General features: G+C 38.8%; 1 non-coding gene and 1 pseudogene across 1 annotated transcript; one reads left to right on the forward strand and one right to left on the reverse strand.

Moving 5' to 3' along the window:
* Nucleotides 1-1,485: 1,485 nt before the first annotated feature.
* Nucleotides 1,486-2,432, reverse strand: LOC130841849 (protein SET-like; annotated as a pseudogene).
* Nucleotides 2,433-18,817: 16,385 nt separating this feature from the next.
* On the forward strand, nt 18,818-18,981 carry LOC130842783 (U1 spliceosomal RNA). The gene has a single exon (XR_009050569.1). It is a non-coding gene; the product is annotated as a U1 spliceosomal RNA (small nuclear RNA).
* The last annotated feature ends 8,717 nt before the right edge of the window (nt 18,982-27,698 follow it).

A 27,698-nucleotide genomic window follows, 5' to 3' on the forward strand; every position in this document is an offset into this window, starting at 1 on the left:
CAGGACATGGAAGCAACCTAAATGCCCATCAACAAATGAATGGATACAGAAGATGTGGCATATATATACAATGGAATATTACTCAGCTATAAAAAGGGATGAGATGGAGCTATATGTAATGAGGTGGTTAGAACTACAATCTGTCATACAGAGTGAAGTAAGTCAGAAAGAGAAGGACAAATATTGTATGCTAACTCACATATACGGAATCTGAAAATGGTACTGGTGAACTCAGTGACAAGAATGAGGATGCAGATACAGAGAATGGACTGGAGAACTCGAGGTATGGAAGGGGGCGGGGGGTGAAGGGGAAACTGAGACGAAGCGAGAGGGTAGCACAGACATATATATACTACCAACTGTAAAATAGTCAGTGGGAAGTTGTTGTATAACAAAGGGAATCCAACTCGAGGATGGAAGATGCCTTAGAGGACTGGGGCGGGGAGGGTGGGGGGGACTCGAGGGGGGGAGAGTCAAGGAAGGGAGGGAATACGGGGATATGTATATAAAAACAGATGATTGAACCTGCTGTACCCCCAAAAAATAAATAAATAAATTAATTAATTAAAAAAAAAACACAAAGGGAGTCCAACTCGAGGATGGAAGTTGCCTTAGAGGACTGGGGCAGGGAGGGTGGGGGGGACTCGAGGGATGGAGTCAAGGAAGGGAGGGAATACGGGGATATGTGTATAAAAACAGATGATTGAACCTGGTGTACCCCCCAAAAAATAAAAAAAAAAAAATAAATTGGAACAAAATTATAATAGAGAATGTCAATTGCAAATAAGATCCTACAGGTTCTGCTGATTCTCCCATCGAGTGGCAGGGCTCAAGTCATCATTAGGAGAGAATTTTATTTTAAAAGTGTCATCTTAAACTGCAAGGATGTCTGTTAAACATCACAATTAAACATGCCAAAGGAGAAGCCATGTTGTCAAAATGCCCACTTAACCCACCCAAACATCTCAAACCCACCCTTTGCTGACCTTCTATAACCCCGTTTTTTTAAGTTTTTTTTTTCTTTTTTTAAACAAGAGAAAGTAGACAGATACATGTTGGTAAATGCTAACTGTCCATATTCACATAGAGACACAGTGTAATCTCTGAGCCCAATATACAGAGAAAGGAGGAAAAAAGCTAGAATTCTATGCACTACTACACAGGGGCCTAGCACCCTCCAGCTTCCAGCAGAGCTAAGGGAGCAGAAGGTTTTTCTTTTTTCCCACAGAGCATGGTGGTGTTGATTCCATAAAGTTTTTGTTGAGACAGGAAGGGATAAAAATGAATTTGGAACAGAAAGGGGTAGAGATTCTTTTCCCACTGAATTCTGCTCAAGGTATTTCCCCCCAAAATAGGTTGTGAACTATGGTATAAAGAGAAAAGAGACCTCAAAAACAGGGCGACTGAGCACAAGAGGAGGAAAAAAAAAAAAAGACTGCAACTTGCTCCCAGGGACTGGAGAAAATTAAAAAAGGAAGGTTGGAATCCATCAGTGTTCCATTAGTCATCTTCTCCTTCATCTTCCTTCATCCTCATCCCCTTCTTCATCAATATCTTCCAGTCCTTCTTCCTCTTCATCATCATCATCATCTTCTTCTCCTTCCCCTTCCTCATCATCCATGTCCGGAACCAAGTAGTACTGTAATGGATTTGGCCAAATATCATCTTTGATGACCTCTCCTAACTCATCTGCACCTGCATCAGAATGATCAGTAAACCAGGTGAAGAAGCTTTCTGGTTCCTCATGCTGTCTCTTCCTGCTGGCTTTATTCTGTGTTTGACTTGAACGTTTCGTCAAATCCTTTCCGGATTTCCATTTGATTACAGTGGACTTTGAAGATGGATCACCACTCTCATTCAGATGAAATTCTTTGGTGAGAACTTTATTTTCGAAGTAAGGATTTTCATCAAAATAAAAATCTATTCTGTAACCTGATTTAATATCTTCAAATTCTGTCACTTCAACTCTTGTCAAATAATGCAGCGCCTCTTCATCCTCCTCCCCAAGCAGTGCAGACACTTGTGGATGGTTAACAAATGTTGTTACCCAAAAATTTGGGATTTTGGCGATCAATTCCGACCTCTTCTGAAAATATGGTTGGCGGAGTTTGTTATATTTCTGTTCTACTTTCAAAATCTCCTCACTGGCTTGTTCATTAAGTCTATTTCATTTTGTACTTCATCAATATGATCAATTGCTTCTTGCTGTTCTTTTTCTGAGGTCTCGTCGGCCCCGTCGTGGTTGGAGTTGAGCTCCTTTTTACTGACTTTGGCCGCTGGCACCGACATGGTGCTGCTCCGCGGTCGGGGGGGGGGGGGGGGGGGAGCAGGGAGGGGGAGCGAAGGGAAGGCGAAGGGGGCGGGCAGCGGCTTCCCCTCACGCCACACGAGCGGGCGCTCGCTCGGTCCGGCCGCCTCCTCCCGGCGCTCGCTCGCTCTCCCTCCCCCTGGCTCGCGCGCGCTGCCCTCGCCGCCTGGCGACGAGGGAGGAGCTGCGGCGGCGTGCCGGGCCCTGGCCCGGGCTCCTGCTTACGGAGGGGAGGCGGCGGGGGCGAGCGGGCAGGCGGCTCGGCTCCCTCACTCACGCTCCGCGCTCCAGCTCGCTGCTCGATCTCCCCTAGCCGCCTCCTCCTCCACCTCCTCCTCACGGCGAGGCTTGAACAGTATTATCAACCAACCTGACCTGTTTGACATTCCACTCCAAAACAGCAGGTATACATTCTTCTCAGGTGCACCTAAAACATTTTCCAAGATAAAATATATTCTATGTGATAAAACTAATTTCAATTAATTTAAAAATATTTAATTTGTGCAAAGTATGTTCTATGACACAATGAAATTAAACATTAATAACAGAAATATTTCTGGAAAATCCTCAAATATTTGGAAAATAAATAACACATTCATAAATAACCCATGGGTGAAAGAGGAAATCAAAAGAAATATTTTGATTTGAATGGTAATGAAAACAACATTTTGAAATTTGTGGAAGGCTATTAAAGCAATATATAGGGGACGTTTAAAGGGCATTAAATACCAATATTATAAGAGAAGAAAGATATTAAATCAATGAATTTAACTTTGACCTTAAGAAACTAGTTTGAAAAAGAAAAAAAAACAAATTAAGCTGAAGTAAATAGGAGGAAAACTGCATAAATTTAAGAGTGAAAAACAATATGACAAAAAAGAAAAAGGATAGAGAAAATAAATGAAAGCAAAACCTGGTTCTTTGAGGATAACAATACAAGTAATAAAGTTTTAGACAGAGTAATCCAGGGAAAAATAGAAAAGACACAAATTACCAATCCTAAGAATAAGAACAATAACATCACTACAGATTTGACAGATATTTAAAGGGTACTTGGGGATTTCTATGAACAACTTTATGCCAGTAAACTTTTTTAAAACAAATAAAATGTAAAAATTCCTTGAAATACACTAAGAAACCTCACTCAAGAGGAAATGGGTAACTTAAATAGCTTTATCAAATAAATTGAAATTTTATTTTAAAATCTCACAAAGAAAACTCCAGGCCTACATGGTATATAGCTATAGTAATCAAGACTGTGTTATTGGCAGAGGGATAGTTACATGGATCAATGGAACAGGATAGAGAACTCAGAAATATGCTCAACTGACTTTTAACAAATGTGCAAAGCCAATTTAACAGACGGAAAATGGCCTTTTGGTGCTGAAGCAATCCATAGGCTGAAAAAAGCAACCTCAAATTAAAACTCATACCTTATACAAAATTTAACTCAAAGTTGATCATAGATTAAATATAAAACTTTAAAACCTTTAGAAAGAAATTGAAGGAAAATCGTCAGGATTACGACTAGGCAAAGAGTTCTTAAGACTCGACGCCAGAAGCACAATTTTTAAAGAAAAAATTGGACTTCATCAAAAATTTTAAAACTTTTTCTGTGAAAGACCCTTTTAAAGGGATGATTCTCAGGATCATTAGATATTAGACAAATGTACAGTAAAACCAAAATGACACACCTAATAAGATGGCTAAAAATTAAAATTACTGGTCATACCAAGTGCCCATGAGAATGTGGAAGAAATTAATCTTTCATAATTTGTTGTTGGGAATGCTAAATGGTATAATCATGTTGAAAAATAGTTTAGCAGTTTCTTAAAAGGTTTAAACATATGCCTACCATATGATCCAGCCATTCCTCTCCTAAGCATTTACTCAAAAGAAATGGAAAAATATATCCACACAAAATCTCATATACAAACGTACATAGCAATATGCTTCATGATAACCAAATAATGGAAATAAATATTCACCAATTGATAAATGGGTAAATAAACAGTAGTATATCCATACAGTGGAATACTACTTGGCAATAAAAGGAAATGAACTATTGATACATGCAACAACTTGAATGGATCTAAAGTAATTGTGCTAGTAAAAGTAGCCAGACTAACAATATACACTGTATGATTCCATTTTTATAAAATTCTAGAAAATTACAAACTAATTCTTATGGATCAGCGATTGCTTGGGCATGGGGAAGGACATGAAGGAGGGATTATAATGAGCACAAGGAAGTTTTGTGAATGAATATGTTATTTCAAAACATAACTATTTCACAGGTGCACATATATGTTGAAACTGATCAAATTGTACACTTTAAATATTTTGAATTTATTGTATATCTATTATACCTTGATAAAACTGTTAAAACACACACACACACACACACAACAGACTTCCGGAATCAAATGGAAGTTTCTCTTTAATACTGAAAATAATAAATCTCAATTTTCAAAAACCTTGAAGACTTGTACAATGAGGAAGTTATCTTTTTCGTCTGGTGATTTTAAGAATGACCAAGCCAGGCTGTCCCAGTGAGACAAGTATCAGAGCCCTTCTTCAGGTGGCCAGGTATCTTCCAACAGGACCACACTGAAAGGGTACACCAGGCCTAGATTAGGACAGCATCCTTGGGTGTGCAGCTGGCCTCCAGGGAACACCCACATTCTATTGTTTTTCTTGGCCAGAGCACAAGATAGAGGAAGTGTCTGGAGTGTGAGTTCTTTCTGTAACAAGAATGTTGCCATGTAGAGAATATCTATCTGGCACCAGTGTGATTCCTCCAGCAGTGATACCATAATCTTCCATTTTTCAGGAGATGTGGCCCAGAGGGGCTGTTTGAGGACATAGCTTCTAAGAGATTTGGGTAGGATTTGATCTGTGCTGCCCTACTCCAGAGTCCTGGCTCTTGACCACCACACTGCATTGCTCCCTCTGTCTGTCTGCTCTCCATACCTCCAGCTCCTGGCTGGATCCTATCCTGTTATCACCTGCTACTCCTAAAGGACAACACAAAGGAGGCTCCCAGGCACCTCTGACTCTACATGCCCAAAACACAATTCACAACTATACTCACCTCTCTTCAAACCACTGAGAACTTTCTCACTTAAAATATATTTAATTTGTTCTTCTCTTTTAATCACTAATTCAGCACATATGTACTAAGTACTAATTATGCTGGAAATACTGCAATGAAGGATCAGAACAGGTCCTGCCCTGGCTGGGCTCAGTTAGGTTGAGGAGAGACACTCATAAGCAAACTCATAAGTAGTAGATGCTTGCCATTGGCACTGCCAGAAAATGAGCAGGTGGCAGTGAGAGGGCACAACAGGCAGGAGCTCACCTAGAGTGGGGTTCAGGGAAGGTTTCTCTGAGAAGATGATGATTAAAAATACACCGACGGGTAAGCCAACAGCCATAAGAATAGCCTGAGGAATCTTATTCTAGGAAAAGAAATAGCAGGAGCAAAGACTGTGAGGTGGGAATGTGCTTCGCATATTTGAGCATGTGAAAGATGGACAATATCATGTGAATTTGGTGGGCAAGCAGGAATGGGCAAGGCTAGAGGGGGAAGCAAAAACCAAGATGTAAAAGTTATTCTAAGTGCACAGGGAACCATCAAATGCTTTAAGCAGGGGAGTAACATCATTTGGATTCTGTGTGGTCCCTCTGCTGTTGTGTTAACTAGGATCCAGGCAAAGATAATCCTTGAGAGGCCTCTTTGGAGCTCCAGGAAGACATGCTGGTGTCCAGGCCATGGGGTGATATAGAGGTAGTAAGTGGGTGAATTTGAATTTGGGATCTGCCCTCACAGTGGTTCTGAAGGACTGTTGATAGATTCAATGTGGGGCTGAAGCAGCCCCTGGGAGGAGGCTGAGGCCCTCTGTGGGAACCATCATGACCCTGGCAAACTGCAGCCCCCCCAGCTGCTCTCTAGCAGTCACAGCTTGCAAAGGAACCAGGATTACCTTGTCTATAAGTGGGGTCCTGATCCTTTCCTGTCACTGCCATTCCCCCAGCCCCCACAGGATGCCCCTTCTCCCAGCCTTGTAAGGGGGCCATGTACCTTGATGCGAACCTCCTCTGGACAATGAAGATGTTGCCAGATGAGGGCACAAACCCACTGAGCCTGCAGGTTCTGATAACAGTCAGGTCAACTTGAATGGGCAGCACCCCTTGGACCACTGTCGTTTGCAAGCTACTGTACCCTAGTATAGACATGGATGGGCATGGACTTTTTTCCAATAAATCTTTTCTTACAAAAGCAGGCAGCCAGTCAGATTTGGCTTGAGAGCTGTAGTGGCCTTGATCTACATGTACCAAATCCTGTGATAACACATGTTCACTGGTCTGACCCCAGGCCAAGCTGCAGCCCTGACATAGGCTGGGGGAAGTAGAGCTGGGTTTGAGTCCTTGGTGTCCCACCTTGCAATATGATCCCAAGCAACTCAGCCTCTCTGGGCCTCACTCCCCACACCTGAATGTTCCATTAAAGAGTGCAAACCTAGGGGCCTCCAGGGCTCATACAGCCACATGTAACTGAGAAGGCTCGCTGGTGCTGGGACTTGGGCCCATCCTAGGAGTCATCTGGCTTCTCCATTCCCACCCAATCTGTGGAAATGTTGGCACCCATCATTTCAGAAGTCACCAGCTCACATTTTGATATGAGCCCTATGAGTTGTATGTTATCTGCTGACTCAGGCCAGCCTTACCCATGTGGGGACAACTATGGCCACAGGCCACATCCCTTTGCAGCCCCTCAGCTCAGGGATATCTGATTCCTCCCATGCTGGCCTTTGGTGGTGCTGTTAATATCCTTTTATTAGAAGATGAAGAAGAATGGCTTTCCCACAGATGCTGTTTATAGGTTTGAAATAAATTGTGACAGGGCACAAATATTAGAAATGAACTCTCTCCTGTTGCCTGCATGCCTTTGTTCATTACCATTTGATAATAACTTTCCAAGGACTTTTGGGTTGAGCTGACATATCTCAGAATCAGCCCACACAAAGCCTGCCTAACTGGGTTTTTTCTTTATCTTTTGCTAAGTAGGTGTATTATTTGACATGTAATTGTCTTCCTAGTGGAAATTAATTTTTCAGGGCCTTGAATGGTCTTTATTAAAATAAAGAAAGTGATAAATTTCAGGCATATCCTGTGGGGCCTGAGGGATATCCAGCCTATCTCATGCAGGTAGCATATGTAAAGACCTTCTCCCCTGCAAAGCTAGGACACTAGCAATCCTGTGTGCTCGGAAATTCTCAAAGCCCTTTTCTTCCTTAAATTGATTCAGAGGTAGCTTCTGAAGTGTCTGAGGAGTGGGGATGCTTCTGCCCCTCAGAGGCCCAGAAGCCTGGTTTTGTGGTCAGAAGGATATAGATTCCCATCCTGGATGTATCCATAATGGGGCTGTGTAACTTTGGTAACGTCTCACTCTCTGAGCTTCGGGGCCCTTGACAGCAAAGTGAAGCCAGTAACAGGGACCTGGTGGAATGTGCTCCTAAAGGGGGCCTAAGCTGCAGCTTTGAGGGCATCAGGCAAGCATCTGCAAGATATAGTTAATGGCATGCAGTCCACATACTGCCATCACCTTTGTGTGTCTCCTGAGTGTAGAGCTCTGCTTGGCTTCTTTTTCTCATCACCCTCTCCTTATTCATCCATTCATTGATTCCTTCATTCATTTATCTGTTCATTCCCATAGTAGTCCATTTCCCATTGAACAGCCAGAGGGATCCTGATAAAACCTAGGTCAGTCCAAGCCCCTCCTATACTTGCCACCCTGTCATGGCTCCCTCTTCACTCATAGTGAGAGACAAAGTCCTCCCAGTAACCCTCACCACCCTGATCATCTACCCCATCATCTCAATTCTTCCTTGGCTCTCCATCGCTCACTTGGCTCCGGGTATAATTCTGCACCAGGGCCTTTGCACTGGCTATGCCTTCTGCCTGGCTTACCTTTTCCCCCAGACACCTCTGTGGCTTCCTCCTTTTTCAAGTTTTTGCACAGTTTCATCTCATGGAGGGCCTCCCTTAGCAGCCTATTTTAATTTTCAGCATTGGCCCCTTCTCTGGGAATGGTATTGCTGTTAATGGTACAGGTCCCATTTATTGAATCTTATTGTCATCTCATCCACTGGAAAGTAAGAAGCCTATGGGCAGGCCTGACCCAGGGCAGGTGCTGGGAACTTTTGCCTGCCCGTGGTTAACCTGGATTATTTTCACTTAGCCTTGAAAAATTTGGGCTTTAATTTGGACAGAAGTCCCCTTTTCAGCCTCTTGTTGCTTTAGCAGTCTCTTGAGCCTTGAGCTGAAGGGGAATGGAGAAGTTCTGGAATGTTGTTCACATCCAGCTCACAAGACTGGTCTGTCCCCTTAGTTTTCTGAAACAGAAGTTCAACAGGTAAAATGGAGCACCTCCTTCCTGTGGGCCTGCAACTGCTGGCCCTATTCACCCTCCCTTTTGTACTTTGTTGTTGGCACTGCCCAAAATGAGATTCTTAAGGCTGTCATTTTCCAGAGGAAATAACAGCTTATTTTGTACCTGCCTGGCTGCTCCTGATGGCCAGGCTGATGCCTCATCTTTTCAGGGCTCATCTTGGTCCTGTTGCACCCTGGATGACAGTGTTCTATGTACATTTTTCTCTCTCATGAATAGAATCACATTGTATGCAGAGAGTTCTGCACCTGGCTTTGTACTCCCAGAACTTTTCTACACATCATTCTGTGACCTATAGCTTAGAGTGCACCACAGCATCTTATCCAGTCCCCTGTTGAGGGACATTCAGGTCATTTTCCAGTTCTGCTTTCCTTTTATTTGGCTAAACCCTGCTGTGTCAGCAATATAGGAGGCTCCCTGGGGATCCCTTCACAGCCAGCACTCACACTCTCACATTCCTGAAATTGTGTCCAATTCTCATTTCCATCAGGAGACCCTGAGTACCCAGAGGGTGGCTGTCTCACTCCCTTAACACCCCACCACCCCATGCCTTGGACCTTACCCATCTCAGTAAGCAACCTTGAGAGGTGACATTTGCAGAGTCATGGTTATGTGCCAAGCTCTCCTCTGGGCACTATATCTGCTGTAATTTCTTTAATCCTCATCACATCCCTCTGAGGTGGGTAAGTGTTATCATCATTTTACAGATGCACAAGCTGAGGCCCAAAGAGTTCCAGAGCTGGTTAAGGTCAAGTGTCAGCAAGGGGTGGCAGGTTGGCTCCAGGGTCTACACATTTAACTGATGCCTCTTCAATGGGCCTAAATGAATTGAATCCATCCACCCCAGCGATCAGCTTCAGTATTAGCCCTTTCACTACTAGCACCTGTCTTCTCACCTCACCTCAGATTTAGGCAAGATGGTAGGTTCAAATCCTTCTCTACTGCTTCTTCTGAGCTGTGTGAGCTCTTCTGCTTACTTGCCTTCTCTGAGCCTCAGTTTCCTCACTGTGAGAGGGGATAGTAGCAGAACCCTCCTTATAGAGAATGATTGTGGAAAGTCCCTCCACACAGCACCAGGCACACAGGATGATCCTGATAAGTGAGTGTGAGATTTTATTCTCATCAAGAGCAGTTTGAGGTCCAGCTGCCTGTGACCCAGTGACAGATGTTCAGTCACCAAAAGCTGAAGCCAGAACAAGTTTATGATGCTTTAGTGGCTTTTTAATCACAGTGAGATGAAACTTGGGAGATTCGGATACTGATTCATGTAACAATGTTGTCTCATGTCTCACTTGTCTCTCCCTGGCCTCAGTGTTGATTTTGGGGGGAGAGATTCTGTTCTTGGAAGCTCCCTCAAGCCACTCAGATCTCTTCCATACCCCCATACCTACTGTGCACCAGGCTTGGGCCCTATGACCTGAAATTTTAAGCAAGTCAGGGAGAGGGACATTGGGACTGGTGTGGTGGGAATCTTCTAAGTCTCAGGTGCTGCAGCCCTGAGACTGCTTACCCCTGCTCCCTCCATCTAAGCAGCAGAGGTAGTACCCAAGCTCTGGGAGAACAGACAGAACCCTGGCTGTTATGCCAGATGGGATGCCTGGCTGACCACTGGCTGGAATCACAGCCTAAGAAGCTTCTGTATCCAGGATGGCAGATACTCAGAGGTGTCCAAGTCACCCCCACTCAAGTGTCAATTCTCAGGGAAGTCTTCCCTGACCACCCTAGACAGACTATTCTCATAGGTCTCAGGACTTGGGCAGAGCTTTCTGCATGTCTGTCTACTTGTTCATTGTCTGTCCCTCCCACTGAGAGTGATCAATGGTACCTACCTAACACTTTGACTTGTGCTGGGGACCTTGCCGGGCCATTTATAGGTGTCCAACAACAGCCTTACTTTTCATATGGAGCAGAGAGAAGTTCAGGAATTGCCCAAGGCCACTATGCTCCTATGGAGCTGGATAAACAGGTAACCTGTGTGCATTCCTGTCCTGTCTGTGCTGTGCTCCTCCTTATGGAACTCCAGTGACAAGAACATTTCCAGACACCTCATGGGATCTCAATCAGTATTTGCTGAATATTGTGCTAATGAATGCTGTTCCAAGTGCTGGAGGCCTAGAATAAGGCTGCTAACTCTGCCTGTGCATTAGGGCACTGGGAAAAGGTATTATGAATGATACCAGAAGAGGGGTGGAAATTCAGTTCTGCCTTAGAAACAGAGTAAAAGTCCAGATGGCAGATCGATACAAGGAAGGGTAGTCTAGGCAGAGGGAACAACATGTGCAAATGCATGGTAAGTGCCATAAATGGCAATGAGGGTTGAGGGGCTGGGGCAAGGAGATTGGGAGGGCTTCCCAGTACAAAGGTTAGGAGATGTTGCAAGATAGCAAAATCATTCAGTATTAGTCAACTCAGGCTGCTATTACAAAATTACATAGACTGGCTTAAGCAACAGACATTGATTTCTCATAGTTTTGGAGTCTGAGAGTCCGAGATGATGGTTTCTGTAGATTAGGTTTCTGGTGAGAACTCTGTTCCTGGTAAAGAGATGGCCAGCTTCTCACTATGTCTTTACATGCCAGAGGCAGAGAAGGAGAAGGTGGAGAAGGAGAAGGAGGAAAAGGAGGAGGAGGAGGAGGAGGAGGAGGAGGAGGAGGAGGAGGAGGAGGAGGAGGAGGAGAAAAGAGAAGAGCAAGTACTATCTTTCTCTTCTTACAATGGTACTAATTGCATCATGGGGACTCTACCCACATGATCTCATCTAAACTTAATAACTTCTCAAAGTCCCCATCTCTAATATAATCACATTAGGGGTTAGGGCTTCAAAATAGAATTTGGGGGGGGGGGGAATTTTTAGTCCATAACACAGCTATCTTAAGCATGAAGCAATTTTAATACAGAGGTTTAGGCACTTACCAACATCATTGGAAAGTCTGGAGCCACAGGCTCTTTGTGAAACTCCAGGAATGAGCCCAGAATAACAACAACAAAAAAAATCTTTAATTCTCATAACAACCTATTGAGGTGGGTACACTGCTTTCCAGTGAAGCAACTGAGGCATAGATCTGCTACCTAAATGACCTGCTGGGGAAGTGGCAGGCTGGATTTGAACCCTGGCAGGTGGAGAGCCTCTACATACACACACTCACCATGCAGATTAACTGGCATGTATATTTTGCCTTCTAAAGGAGAGTGGGAGGGATAGAAGGAGAGAAGAAGGGAAAGCTAATTCTCCAAGCTAACCCCTTCCCCCTCTCCCGGATAGACGGTCCCTTGTATATCTGTAAGCATTGGCCACGGAGCCCAATGTATGCAAGGACCTTGATAAACCTTGTCTGTACACCCCCTCCAGTACTCCCTAGGCTCTAGACATGCCCTTCTATGGTTGCTGTCTGGAAGTCTGCATCTTCAGTTAAGACCTCAGAGGGATATGTTGGCTGTGTAACCCCTGAACTTGGAAGAGCTAAAACCCTCCTAATTTATATCCTGTCGACTGTCCTTCATATTTACCATCATAAAATTTCCTGACTTAGGAGCCATAACCTACAGTTCTTTCAAATCCATCCTAAAGAGAGGGCTGTGAGGGTTACAGACTACTGTTATATTTGTGATATTTATAAAGATTCTATCACACGGTAACTATCTTTTCTTCAACTTGCACTGTTCTAATATCTGTAGTGTTATAAAATTTTTCCATGCTAAGAATACTGAAAGAGCAAACAAACACATGTAAAGATATCTCTTGTGGGTTCTCTACCTTGAAGGCATTAAGCTCAGGATTCCAATCTCAGAGGGATATTTCTCCACCCTGCACTACAGACTGATTCACAATGGGAATGAGGTAATTACCTCAAAAGGGTAATTTTTGCAAGAGGAGAGATTGCTGTATGTGGCTAAAAGGTAGACTGGAAAATACACACTGGATAACAGTGTGAGCATTTGTGTCAAGTATCCACATGCTTTGACCCATAATTTTGCTTCCAGGAATGCTACTGAAGGAAATGCTCATAAATAATGCCTGATCATATTGTTTATGGCTGCAAAATATTAGCAATAACATAAATGTTTTAAAATAGAGGTTTTATCTCATAATTTACATTGTAGTTACATATATGAGTTTATGAGACATTAAGAATTAGGTATTTTTCTAATTAATTTAGAATGCTCTTGAAATAATGACCAGTGGAAAAAGTATAAGGCAAGACAAAAAAAATTTTGGCATTACATGTAAAAGAATGAAATTAGATCACTTCCTAACACCATACACAAAAATAAACTCAAAACGGATTAAAGATCTAAATGTAAGGCCAGACACTATTAAACTCTTAGAGGAAAACATAAGCAGAACACTCTATGATATAAATCAAAGCAAGATCTTTTTTGAACCACCTCCTAGAATAATGGACATAAAATCAAGAAAAAAACATTTGGGACCTAATGAAACTTAAAAGCTTTTGCACAGCAAAAGACACCATAAAAAAGACAAGAAGGCAACCCTCACAATGGGAGAAAATATTTGTCAATGAAGCAACAGACAAAGGATTAATCTCCAAAATATACAAGCAGCTCATACAGTTTAATACCAGAAAAGCAAATAACCTAATCCACAAATAAGCGGAAGACCTAAATAGATATTTCTCCAAAGAAGACATGTAGATGGCCAACAAACACATGAAAAGATGCTCAGCATCACTAACCATTAGAGAAATGCAAGTCAAAGTCACAATGAGATATCACCTCACACCAGTCAGAAAGGCCATCATCAAAAAATCTAGAAACAATAAATTCTGGAGAGGGTGCGGAGAAAAGAGAACCCTCCTGCAATGCTGGTGGGAATGTAAATTGGCACAGCTGCTATGGAAAACAGTATGGAAGTTCCTTAAAAAACTAAAAGTAGAACTACCATATGACCCAGCAATCCCTCTCCTGGGCATATACCTTGAGAAAACCATAATCCAAAAAGAAACATGTACCACAATGTTCATTGCAGCACTGTTTACAATAGCCAGGACATGGAAGGAAACTAAATGCCCATCAACAGATGAATCGATAAAGAAGATGTGGTACATATATACAATGGAATATTACTCAACAACAACAACAACAAAAAAAAACAAATGAAATTGAGTTATTTGTATTGAGGTGGATTGACTTAGAGTCTGTCATACAGAGTGAAGTAACCCAGAAGGAGAAAAACAAATACCGTATGCTAACTCATATATATGGAGTCTAAAATAATGGTGAACTGATGAACCCAGTGACAAGGCAAGAAGAAAGATGCAGATGTAGAGAATGGACTTGAGGACATGGGGTGGGGGATGAAGGGGAAGCTGGGATGAAGTGTGAGGGTAGCTTTGGCATATATACACTACCAAATGTAAAATAGATAGCTAGTAGGAAGCTGCTTCATAAAACAGGGAGATCTACTTGATAATGGGTGATGATGTAGAGGGATGGGATAAGGAGGGTGGGAGGGAGTCGTGGGAGGGAAGGGATATTGGGATATATGTATAAATACAGCTAATTTACTTTGTTGTACAGCGAAAACTGGCACAACAGTATAAAGCAATTGTATTCCAATAAAGAGCTTTTAAAAAAAGATATAAAAACAAAAGGAAGGACACTGAAAAACAAACAAACAGACAAAAACTCTAACATGAGACCAAGTAGGTACAAACAAATAACTCAGAATTTACAAAAAGACAGAGATTGATTCTAGGTAGTGGGGTTTATGGGTAATTTCAGATTATTTTGCTCCTTTTTGTACATTTCTTGTTTCCTAGATTTCAAAAGTCATAATATATTAGAGGCAGCATAAAGGATTTGTCCCCTAGGATCCATTAGGTGAGAGACTAGGGGACTCAGCTCAGGGTCATGGGTAATGTATGTCATGGAAAAGTGTGAGTCCCTCATACATCTTCCTGGCCAGGTTATGAGGCCAGCTGTCAGTGAAACAAGGATTCCTTCACCATACCTGTGCCCACTGAGAGTAAACCTGAGGATCAAATCCAATGGTCCAGAGTTTGAGGAAGGCAAGAAGTCAGCAGCAGTACCCTAGACCATGAGTAGATGCCCTCGAAAAACTATGCTAACTGGTAAGAAAACACAGCTACCATGACACAAGTAGACATTATACCAGTTGCCATTTGGGGGTTCTGACTTTTCTGGTGAGCAACACTGTTCTTTGAATGTGAGTGTTGGAACCAGCCTTGGTCTTATTCCTTTCACATTTCTCACTTACCAGCTGTGTGGCCTTGGGCAAGTGACTTGAATTCTCTGAGCTTCTTTAGTTTCTTCATGCATAAAATGGAGATAATGGTTACCTGAATTGGTTACTGAGAAGGTTAAATATCTAGGAAGCATCTAACTGTGCTGCCCATATAGCAGGCACTTAATTAATTGTAGTAGCCATGGGGATGGTAATCATGTAGGTGATGCCTCCTGCCTTTACTTATATGAATGGTTTTTAGAGAATAGGTTCTTCAAGGTTAGAGGTGGGAGAGGTTTGTTTTTTTTTTTTTTTTTCTAGCCACTGCTGTGACTGGCCCCAGCTGGAACTTTCTTTCAGTTCCTGGATTACCTCTAGGGAAGATCTGATAGTCTTTTGATACCTGCAGAAAGTGTTCAGAGCCCCCAGAATCTCTGTCCCTGGTGGTCACCTGAGGCATCCCACACCTTCCCCACATTAAAAAAGGTAGAGGTGATGAAAAATATGGGGTCCTACAAGATTTGTAATGTTTCGCATATTCTACATTTCTTTTGGTTGGCATTTCATTAAGATTTTAACTTTTCAACATGCCAAAGAATGAAACACAACCACAATCTTACACCATACACAAAATTAACTGAAAATAGATTAAAAGCTTGAATGTGAGACCTGAAAACATAAAACTCCTAAAAGCCAACTTTGGTGGCAAGCTCCTAGACATGTTTTGGTAATTGTTTTTACTCTGACATCAAAAGCAAAAGCAACAAAAGCAAAAATAAATAAATGTGGCTATATCATACTAAAAATCTTCTGTACAGCAGAGGAAACTATCAACAAAATAACAAGGAACAAAGAACCCTATTAAATGGGAGAAAATAATGGCAAATAAAATATCTGATGGGGGCTAACATCCAAAATATATAAAGAACTCATAAAACTCAATAACAGAAACAAAACAAAATAATAACAACAAAAAAATCAATTTTAAATGGGCACAAGATCTAAATAGAAATTTTCCAAAGAAAGCATACAGATAGCCAACAAGTACATGAAAATGTGCTCAACCCCATGAATCATCAGGGAAATGTAAATCAGTACCACAAAGAGTTGTCACCCCACACCTGCTAGAATGGCTATTATCAATAAAATAATAAATATGTGTTGGTAAGGATGAGGAGAAAAGGGAATACTTGTGTACTAATGTTGGGTATATAAATTGGTGCAAGCTTTATGGAAAACAGTATAAAGGTTCCTCAAAATATTAAAAATAGAACTACCATATGAACCAGCAGTTCCACTTCTTGGTATTTATCCAAAAAAATCAAAACCCCTAACTCAAAAAGATGTATAAAATCCCATGTTTATTATGACATTATTTACAATGATCAAGATATGGAAACAACCTAGGTGTCCATCAATGGATAGATGGATTAAAAAATTGTGTCAGACAAGACAAATACCTTATTATCTCTCTTTGATGTGGAATCTTAAAATCAAGAACGAAAATAAATTCATACTAAATGATACAGAGGAATAGATCAGTGAACTGAAAGAAAAAGTAGCGGAAATCACTGATGCTGAACAGAAAAAAGGAAAAAAAAAGAATGAAAGGAAATGACCACAGCTTAAGAGACCTCTGGGATGACATCAAGTGTACTAATATTCACATTATAAGGGTCCCAGATGGAGAAGATAGAAAAACGGGGTTGAAAACATATTTGAAGACATAATAGTTGAAATCTTTGCTAGCCCGGGAAAGGAAACAGGCATCTAAGTCCAAGAAGTGCAGAGAGTCTCATACAGAATTAACCCAAAGAGGAACACACCAAGACACATTGTAATTAAAATGGAAAATTAAAATTAAAAAGTCTACTAAAAGCAGCAAGGAAAAATCAGCAAGTAACATACAAGGTAATTCCTGTAAGGCTGTCATTTGAATTTTCAGCAGAAACTCTGTAGGCCAGAAGAAGTAGCATGATATATTTACAGTGATGAAAGGGAAACACCAACAACCAAGAATATTCCAGCAAGGCTCTCATTCAGATCTTATAAAGATATCAAAAGCTTTACAGATAAGCAATAGCTAAAAGAGTGCTGTACCACCAAGAAAACTTTACAAGAAATAGTAATAAAACTCCTCTAAGTGAAAAAGAAAAGGTCACAACTAGAATCATAAAAATTGTGAAAGGAAAAAGCTCATGACCCATGCACAAAACTAGTAAGAAGATTAAAAGACAAAAGTACTAAAATTGTCTCTATACACAATAAGAAGTTATGGCATACACAACAAAATAAGATGTAAAATATGATAAAAAAAGTAGTCATTCTGAGGGGAGGACAGTACAAATACAAGATAGTTAAGATGCATTTGAAATTGAGACCAGCAACTTAAAACAATCATGTGTGTATATAAATTACCATATGTAAACTCAATGGTAACCACAAATCAAAAACTTATAATAGGTAAACACACAGAAAACAAAAAGGAATCCAAACATAACACTAAAAATAGTCATCAAACCACAACAGAAGAACACAAAAGAAGAAAGAAAAAAGATATGCAAAACAACCCCAAAACAATTAACAGAATGGCAATAAGAACATACATATCAATAATTACTTTAAATGTAAATAGACAAAATGCTCCAATCGGAAGACATAGAGTGGCTGAATGAATACAAAAACAAGACCTATATATATGCTGCCTATAAGAGATACACTTCAGATTTAAAGACACACACAGTGAAAGAAATGGGATATTAAAAGGTATTCCATGCAAATAGAAATCAAAAGAAAGACAGGATCACAATAGTTATATCAGACAAAGTAAACTTTAAAACAAAGACTGTTATAAGAGACAAAGAAGGACTTTGTATAATAATCAAGTGATCAATCCAAGTATAAGATATAACAATTGTAAATATGTACACACCCAACATAGGAGCACCTAAATACTTAAAGCAGATATTAACAGACGTAAAGGGAGAAATTGAAAGTAATAAAATAAGAATAGGGATTTTAACACCCTATTTACATCAATAGAGAGAGTTCATCCAGGTAGAAAATAAATAAGGAAACACTGATCTTAAATCACACATTAGACCATGAGGATTTAAATATATATATATATATGTAGAACATTCTATCCAAAAGGAACACAATATACATTATTTTCAAGTGTACATGGAACATTCTCCAGGATAGGTCACATGCCAGGGCACAAAACAAGCATCAGTAGATTTAAGAAAATTGAAATCATATCAAGCATCTTTTTGATCCACAATGCTATGAAACTAGAAATCAACTACAAGAAAAAAAAGCTGAAAAAAAATATGGAAGCTAAACAATATGGATACTAAACAACAAATGGATCACTGGAGAAATCAAAGAGAAAAAAAATACCTGGAGACAATTGAAAATAAAAATATAAAAATCCAAAACCTATGGGATGCAGCAAAAGCGGTTCTAAGAGGGAAGTTTAGAGTGATACAAGTTTATCTCAGGAAACAAGAAAAATCTCAAATGAACAACATAAACTCACACCTAATGGAACTAGAAAAAGAAAAACAAGCAAATCTCAAAATTAGTAGAAGGAAAGAAATCATAAAGATTAGGATACAAATAATTGGAGACAAGAAAAAATAGAAAAAAAAATCAGTGAAACTAAGACCTGGTTCTATGAAAAGATAAATAAAATTTATAAACCTTTACCAGACTTACCAAGAAAAAAGAGGGCTCAAATCAATAAAATCAGAAATGAAAAAGGAGAGGTTACAACCAACACCACAGAAATACAAAACATTTTAAGAGACTACTATGAACAACTAAATGGCAATAAAATGGAAAATCTATATCTATGAAGCAGGGGAGATACCATGATTATGAAGGTGATTTTCCCAGGTTGAGGCTTATCCATTGCACTCCAGATGTGCTGACCCCTGAGATTTCTGCAAATGTAGAAAACTCAACTGCATAATTTGTGGTAACAGGGGACTGCATTCATGTTTTCTCCTGTTTTTTTTTTTTTTTTTTTTGTGTGTGTGTGTGTGCTTTAACTATAGAGGTCTTTGAAGACCATTTTCTAAGAATCCAGTGGCTCACCTTTATTTAATATTGAAAAAAAATTGAAGGTTTTGTCATCCATCTGACTGTGGGTGGGTGGTGATGAATATATTACAGGGACATAGAGAAATAAATATTTTAAATACTAAAATAATGGACAACCTAGAAGAAAAGGACAAATTCCTAGAAATGTACAATCTCCTAATACTGAACCAAGAAGAAATATAAATTAATAACAGACCAATTACCAGTAAAGAAATTGAATCCATAATTTAAAAAAAAAATCCAATAAGCAGATATCCAGGACCAGATGGCTTCACAGGTGAATTCTAACAAATATTTAGAGAAGAGATAACACCTTATACTTCTCAAATTATTCCAAAAAAATTGCAGAGAAAGAAAGGTTTCAGAACTGATTCTAGGAAACTAACATCACCATGATACAAAAACCAAAGATATCACAAAAAAAGAGAAAATTACAGACAATATCACTGATGAACATAGATGCAAAAATAATATGTTAGCAAACTGAATTCAATAATACATTAAAAGAATCATACACCATGATCAAGTGTATGGTCAAATTCACAAGGATTTTTCAATCAGCAAATCAATGTGATATATGATATTAACAAATTGAAGAATAAAAACCATATGATCATTTCAATAGATGCAGAAAAAGCTTTTGGCAAAACTCAGCAAACATTTACGATAAAAATTCTCATCAAAGTGGGCATAGAGAGAACATAACTCAACATAATAAAGGACACTTATGAGAACTTCACAGCTAACATCAAACTCAATAGTAAAAGCAGAAAGCATATCCTCTAAGATAAGAAACAAGACATAGATGTCCAGTCTTGCCACTTCTATTTAACAAAGCATTGGGAATGCTAGCCACAGCAATCAGTAAAGGAAAAGAAATAAAAGAATCCAAATGGAATAGGGAGAAACAAAACTATCAGAGTTTCCAGATGACGTGATATTATACATAGAAAATCCTAAAGACACCACCAAAAAACTACTAGAGCACATCAATGAGTTCAGCAAAGTTGCAGGATATAAAGTAAATATACAGAAATTGGTTACATTTCTATATACTAATAATGAACCATGAGAAAGAGATATAAAGGAAATAATCCAATTTACAATCACAAAGAAAGAATAAAATACCTAAAAATAAACCTACCTAAAATGATAAAATATCTGTAATCTGAAAACTATAAGACACTGGTGAAATAAATTGAATCTGATGTAAACAGGTGAAAACGTGTACAGTGTTCACGGATTAGAAGAATTAATATTGTTAAAATGACTATACTACCAAGAGCAATCTACAATTTGTACGTGTAAACAACTCACTACAAGCCTGAAATTCAGAGTATAAGTTAAATTCAGGGAATAAACACTGTTCTAATTAATAATACCATATTACTTGTTACAACATATATATGTCTAACTTAAAAACAAGTCTCCACAAACAAATGCAAATGATTCACTTATATACACAGCTACAACACTGTGATGATGCATTTTCATAGCAGCTTTTAGGAGCCATACTTTTGCAGCAAGGTTAATGAATTAAATACAAGTATGAAATACTGTGAATATATTTCATTCATTGAAATAACACTGTCCTGAAACCTTTTTAGTAGATTGTTAAAATAATTGATATTGATAATATTGGAAATGTTGCACTGCATGTGGCTGGAATAGGATTTAACTCACATTCATTTATAGAAGACTGAGCTCAGCACAGCTTCCAAATACCTAGTTTAGCATTAGTTTAAGAAGCCTTGAAACAACTTATTTCATGTATGATATTCTGGTATTAGTTCAATATAGGAAAATAATGCTGTGGCAAGTATATCTATCAAAATACACATAGATGTGGCTTTTACAAACATCTATGTTGCTAATATAGAAAACAGGTCTCCACATGAAGTCATAAAGGTTTCATTTATATGCACTGCTAGAATACTGTGAAAAATACATCATCATTGTCACTTGCAGTATCACGAATATGACAGGAATGTTAAATAATTCAATATAAGCATGCCATACTGGGAATATATTCTAGTCATTTGAATAACACTGTACTTAAACTGTCTTATAAGTAGCTTGCAAATGTTAGCATTGATAGTATGGGAAATTCTTCACTATATGCAGGTCAAATGGATGCCCCTTACATTCACTGATAAAAAGTCTGATCGAAGAGCATGGTCCAATAATCTAGTAGAATCACTAGTTTAACAGACATTTTAAACACCTCATTACAAGCATGAAATTCTGGGTATTAGTTCAATTCAGAAAAAGATCCCCATGCTATCATATACCCCTTGTACGCAAATATATTCCAAAAAGGAAACCAGCTTCCACATTCAGAGACAAAAGATTCAATTATGTGCACTCCTAGAACGCAGTGATGGCTGCATCACCAAAGCTCATAGAAACACTAGTTTTACAGGACTGTCAAATGACTAAACAGAAGCATGATATACCTGGAATATTATCCTTTTGTTGAAATAACACTTCTGAAACTGACTTTCATGTAGCTTGTTACAAACATTGAGGTTGGTGGTAAGGGAAATGCTTCAATGTATGTGGATTGAAAAAGCTTTTCATTACATTCATTGATAGATGTTTGAGGCGAAAACAGATCCCAAACAACTACTAGAATAACTAGTTAAACAAGCATGCCAATCAACTCAATACAAAAATGAAAATCTGAGTTTAAGTTCAATTCAGGAAAAGAACACTATGGAAAGAATATTTATTGCATCGCTTCTATCAAACTTTGACATTTCTAATATAAGAAACAAATCTCCACTGGCAGACACAAAGTTTACACTTATATGCACTGCTAGAACACTGTGATGAATGCATTGTCATATTATATTTCAGAAATACTAGTTCACATGATTATTTTAAAAATAGAGTGGAAACATGACATTCTGGGAATATATTCCTTTCATGGAAATAACACTGTCTCAAAACTGTCTTGTATGTAGCTTGCAAAATCCATTGATATTGATAGTATGGGAAAAGGCTCCCTCTGTGAGGGTCAAGAAAATTTTATTTACATTCGCTGATGGGACCAGCTTCCAAATAGCTAGTACAATTATTAGTTTAATAGGCCTGTTACAAAAAATCACTACAATTATGAAATTCTGAGTATAAGTTCAATTCAGAAAGAGAACACTGTGCAAAGAAAATCTATCATATTTCTTACAAACATCTATATCCCTAATATAAGAAACATTTCTCCATGTGCAGATGCAAATATTTCACTTACATGAACTGCTAGAATGTCATGATGAATGGGTCACCATAGTAGCTTTTAAAAACATGAGTTTTATAAGACTGTTAAACAATTCAATAGAAGTATGATATACTGGAAACATATTCCTTTCATTTAAATAACACTGCCTCAAAACCATTTTGTAAGTAGTTTCTTAAAAACATTGATACTGATAGTATGGGAAATGCTTCACTGTATGTGAGTCCAAAAGGCTTTCTCTTACATAAACTGTCAGAACCTGAGCTGAGCTCAGCTTCCAAATAACTGGTAAAATCACTGGTTTTAAATGCCTGTTAATGCAGTACAAGCATGAAATCCTAGGTATGAGTTCAATTTATGAAAAGAACGCTGTGCCAAGAAATACTGGCTTGCAATTTTTTTTACAAGATCTAGATTGCTAATATAGGAAACACATCTCTGCGTGCAGATACAAAGTTCTGTTTCATTTATATACACCACTAGAATATGGTCATAGTAGTTTTGAGAAACACTAGTTTCACAGACCGAAAACCAATTCAACATAAACATGACATACTGAGAATTCACTCCATTAAATTAAAAAAAAAAACATTGGAAAATAGTCTTCTTAACACATTGTTAAAAACATTAATATTGATAATTTGGGAAAAGTTTCATTGTATGTGAGGCAAAAAGTCTATACCTTATGTATAGTGTCATGAGTCTAAACTGAGCACAACTACAAAATAACTGGTAGAATCATTAGTTTAGAAGCTTGGTAAAGAATGCAGTACAAGAATGATATTCTGAGTATAAATTTAATTCCAGAAAAGAACATTGCACCAAATAAATCTACCATACAGCTTATTACAAATATTTATATTGCTAATACAGGAAACAAGTCTCCATATGCAGTTGCAAAGGTTTCATGTACATGCACTGCTAGAACTCTGTGATGAAGGCTTCTTCACTGTAGCTTTTAAAAACAGTAGTTTTACAGGACTGGTAAATAACTTATTACACAATGAAATGCTTAGAATATGTTCTGTTCATTGAAATAATACTGTTCCAAAACAATCTTGTGTGTAGTTTATAAAACACATTGATACAGATACTATGGGAAATGGTTCACTGAATGCAGGTCAAGGAAGTTATCCTTTACTTTCATTGATAGAACTCTGAGTTGAGATCAGCTTTTAAATAGCTGGTATAATCACTGGTTTTAAGAGGCCTGTTAAATTATAAGCCTAAAATTCTGGCTATATGTTTAATTAAGGAAAACTACATTGTGCCAAGTAATAATACTATTATGTCACTTCTTAAAATCATCAATTTTGCATATAAAAGGAAAAAGCCTCCACATGAAGATGCAAACCTTTCACTTACATGCACTGCTAGAACACTGTGATGGATGCATCCTCATAGCAGACTTTAGAAACACTAGTTTTACAAGACTGTGAAAAAATCCAATAGAAGCATGAATTACTGGAAATATATTCCTTTCACTGAAATAACTGTTCCAGAAACCATCTTCTGTATAGCTTTAATAAAAACATTGATATTGATAGTATGGGAAATGGTTCACTGTATGAGGGTCAGGACAGCTTCTCCTTACAATCACTGATAGAACTCTGAGCTGAGCGCAGCTTCCAAATAGTTGGTAGAATAACTAGGTTAAGTGACCTGTTAAACATCTCACTACAAGCATGAAATCCTGGGCATGAGATTAATTTAAGATAGACTACTGTGCCAAGTAAATCTACCATATAGCTTCTAGCAAACAAACATACATACATAAGAATAGATGCATGTATATTGCTACTATGAGGAACAAATCTAGACATGCTGTTGCAAAAGTTTCACTTATAATGCATTGCTAGAACTCTGTGATGAAGACTTCGTCATAGTAGCTTTTATAAACAGTAATTTTACAGGACTAGTAAATAATGTAATACAAGCACGACATACTTAGAATATGTTCCATTCAGTGAAATAACACAGTCTGGAAACCATCTTGTGAGTAGTTTGTAAGAAACATTTGTACTGTTACTATGGAAAATGTTTTACTATATGTGGGCAAAGAAAGATATCCCTTACTTTTACTGATATAACTCTGAACTGAGACACATTCTAAATATTTGACATAATTACTGCTTTAAAAACCTGATATAAAACAAACTACAAGCATGAAATTATGGGTATATGTTTAAGTAAGGAAAGAACACTTTGCCAAGTAATACAATCATGTGGCTTCTTAAAAGATACTGCTTATATAAGAAACACATCTTATATAAGAAACAAGTCTCCACATCAGATGCAAATATTTCACTTATATGTACTGTTAGAACACTGTGATGAATGCATCATCATATTAACTTATAGAAACACTAGTTTTACATGACTGTTAAACAATTCAATATAAGCATGATATGCTGGGAATATGTTCCGTTCATTGAAATATCACTGTTGTGTAGAGCTTATAAAAAACATTGACACTGATAGTATGGAAAATGGTTCCTAGTATATGGGTCGTGAAACTCTCCTTTACGTTCACTCATAGAAATCTAAGCTGAGAGAAGCTACCAAATAGTTGATATAATTATTAGTGTAAGAAGCCTGTTAAACAACAAACTACAAACATGAAATTCTGGGTAAAATACAATTCCAGAAGAGAACACTGTGACAAGAAAATCTACCACATAGCTTCATGAGAACATCTATATTGTTAACATAGGAAACAATTGCAAAGGTTTCATTTACATGCACTGCTAAAACTCTGTGATGAATGCTTTGTCATAGTAGCTTTCAGAAACACTAGTTGTAGAGGACTGGTAAGTAATTTAATATAAGCCGATGAACTAGGAATATGTTCCTTTGACTGAGACAACACTGTCTTGACACTGTCTTCTTAGTGCCTTATTAAAAAACATTGATAGTATAGGGAGAAAAAGATGGCGGCAAAGTAGAAGGACGTGGAATTCATCCCTCTCCACAGATGCATTTGGAATGCACCGAAGGACGCAATAATTCCCACAGAGAACCAGTTGAACACCAGCAGACAACCTCGGACACCAGAAAGGACTGCAAGGATACCAACATAACCAGTAGGGAGGCATCTATGAAGGCTCAAAGAGGGTGAAGCGGTGGAGCTGTGGCAGATGGGAGTGAGTGAGAAACATATGGAGGGTCCACACTGCAGCTCAGCATTCCTGGACTGAGATGTCAATTCACAGCTGAACAGAGGGTCCGGGAGTGGGAGCGTGGGAACCAGAGAGCTGGTTCAGGGTGAGAAAAATTGTTGCCAGTAAGGTGAAGGACTGAGAGGACAGGAGGGAAGAGGTCCGTGGTGAGGAGTGCCTGTCCCTGAGAGCTGTCCGGCCATTATGGTGGCTGGATGCTACAGGCTCACGGGTGGGGGTGGGGGAGGAGCCACAGGCATAGCCTCTCTCTCTCCTTCAGTGCCTCTGCAACAGGCAGTGGAGAGACACCCTGTGGGCCACGTAAGGTGCTCAGGGATAACAAGCACCCTCAGGCACTCGGGCGGGGCTACATTAAAACCCCTGTCAAGAAAAAAAAAAAAAAAAAACCCGAGAGAGGCCCAATTCTGAGGCTTTCTGTTTACACCTGAGCCACCAGCGTCCCTCTGCAACAGGCACCTCCAAGCCCGACTGAAACAACAGTGTGCCACTGCTCACTCACTCCCAGGGAAAGGAGCCACTATTGTACCCTCTCCCTCCCCACACACCAGTGCTTACAGATGAACAATAAAGGAAGCTCTGCTGGTCTCAGAATAATGCAAAAAAACCCCAAGGGGAGTAGAAGGACACTTACAGCTGAGACTCTAAGGAAACAGAAATATTAGTATCAATCCTATTGAACTGGTCCATTCTGGGATCAGTTCTGGATTTTCTTTTACTTTATTAATTACGATCTTAGTCCCAAGGGATCTACAAGTTTTATAACCTAATTTTTAAATGCTATTTTTGATTCTATTTTTATTTTTTTTGCCTTTTTATATACTTCTATTTCTAGCTAAGTTTTTGGTAGTATGGACAATATATCACTCATACTTTCCTTTCATCCCTATCTTTTATACATTTCTATTCCTTTCTTTTTATTTGCATATTTCCAATCACACTACACTCTTCTGTTCCCCTTTCTTTCATCCATTTTTAGTTTATTTTATCTTAACATACTTATAAGCAATACTATGGATCTGCTCAGACTCCTTGCTCTATTCTCCAGATGACGCACCGCCTTGGTATTTAATATTAGGTTTTTCTCTTTTTCTTGGTTCTTAGGACAATTGTCTAGTTTGTTTGTTTGCTTTGAATTTTGTCTTTGATTTGTTCTGTTTCAGTTGTCAATTTCTGTTGGGTTTCTCTTTGAATATCTGATAACATACTGGGGTTCTGTCAGGTCTTTCCAGAGCCTTATGTCCTAACGGATTCAGTAATTGTGTGTCTTATACATGTATGTGTTTCCTAGACTTAGTATGTGCTTAACCCGACACTTGGACATTAGTCTGAGGCTTGGACAGTCTTCTATAAACACTTCTATCGCCAGGACAAGCAACCCCAAAAGTTTGGACTACCATGAGGAAACAAAGAAACACCATGCAGGCAAAGGAGCGGGAAAAAAACCCACAAGACCAAATAAATGAGGAGGAAATAGGAAAAATGCCGGAAAAAGAATTCAGAGTAATGGTAGTAGAAATGATACAAAATCTCAATAACAAAATAGAGAAAGTACAAGAAACAGTTTCTAAGAACTCAGAAAAACAAACAGCAATGGATAACAAAATAACTGAAATCACAAATACTCTAGATGATATAACCAGCAGAATGAATGAGGCAGAAGAACGAATAAGTGAGTTGGAAGAGAGAATGGGGGAAATAAATGCCGCAGAGCAGGAAAAAGAAAAAAGAATAAAAAGATTAGAAGACAGTCTCAGAGACTTCAGTGATAACATTAAGCATACCAACATTCGAATGATAGGCATCCCAGAAGAAGAAGAAAACAAGAAAGGGTCTGAGAAAATATTTGAAGAGCTTATAGTGGAAAACTTCCCCAACATGGGAAAGGAAATAATTAACCAAGTCCAAGAAGCACAGAGAGTCCCATACAGAATAAACCCAAGGAGAAATACACCAAGGCACATATTAATCAAACTAATGACAATTAAACACAAAGAAAAAATATTAAAAGCAGCAAGAGAAAAGCAACAAATAACATATAAAGGAAAACCCATAAGGATAACAGCTGATCTTTCTACAGAAACTCTGCAGGCCAAAAGGGAATGGCAGGATATACTGAAAGTCCTGAAAGAGAGAAACCTACAGCCAAGAATACTCTATCCAGCAAGAATCTTATTCAGATTTCATGGAGAAATCCAAAGCTTTCCAGACAA

Source organism: Hippopotamus amphibius, chromosome X (genome assembly GCF_030028045.1).
Source record: "Hippopotamus amphibius kiboko isolate mHipAmp2 chromosome X, mHipAmp2.hap2, whole genome shotgun sequence".
NCBI lineage: Eukaryota > Metazoa > Chordata > Mammalia > Artiodactyla > Hippopotamidae > Hippopotamus > Hippopotamus amphibius.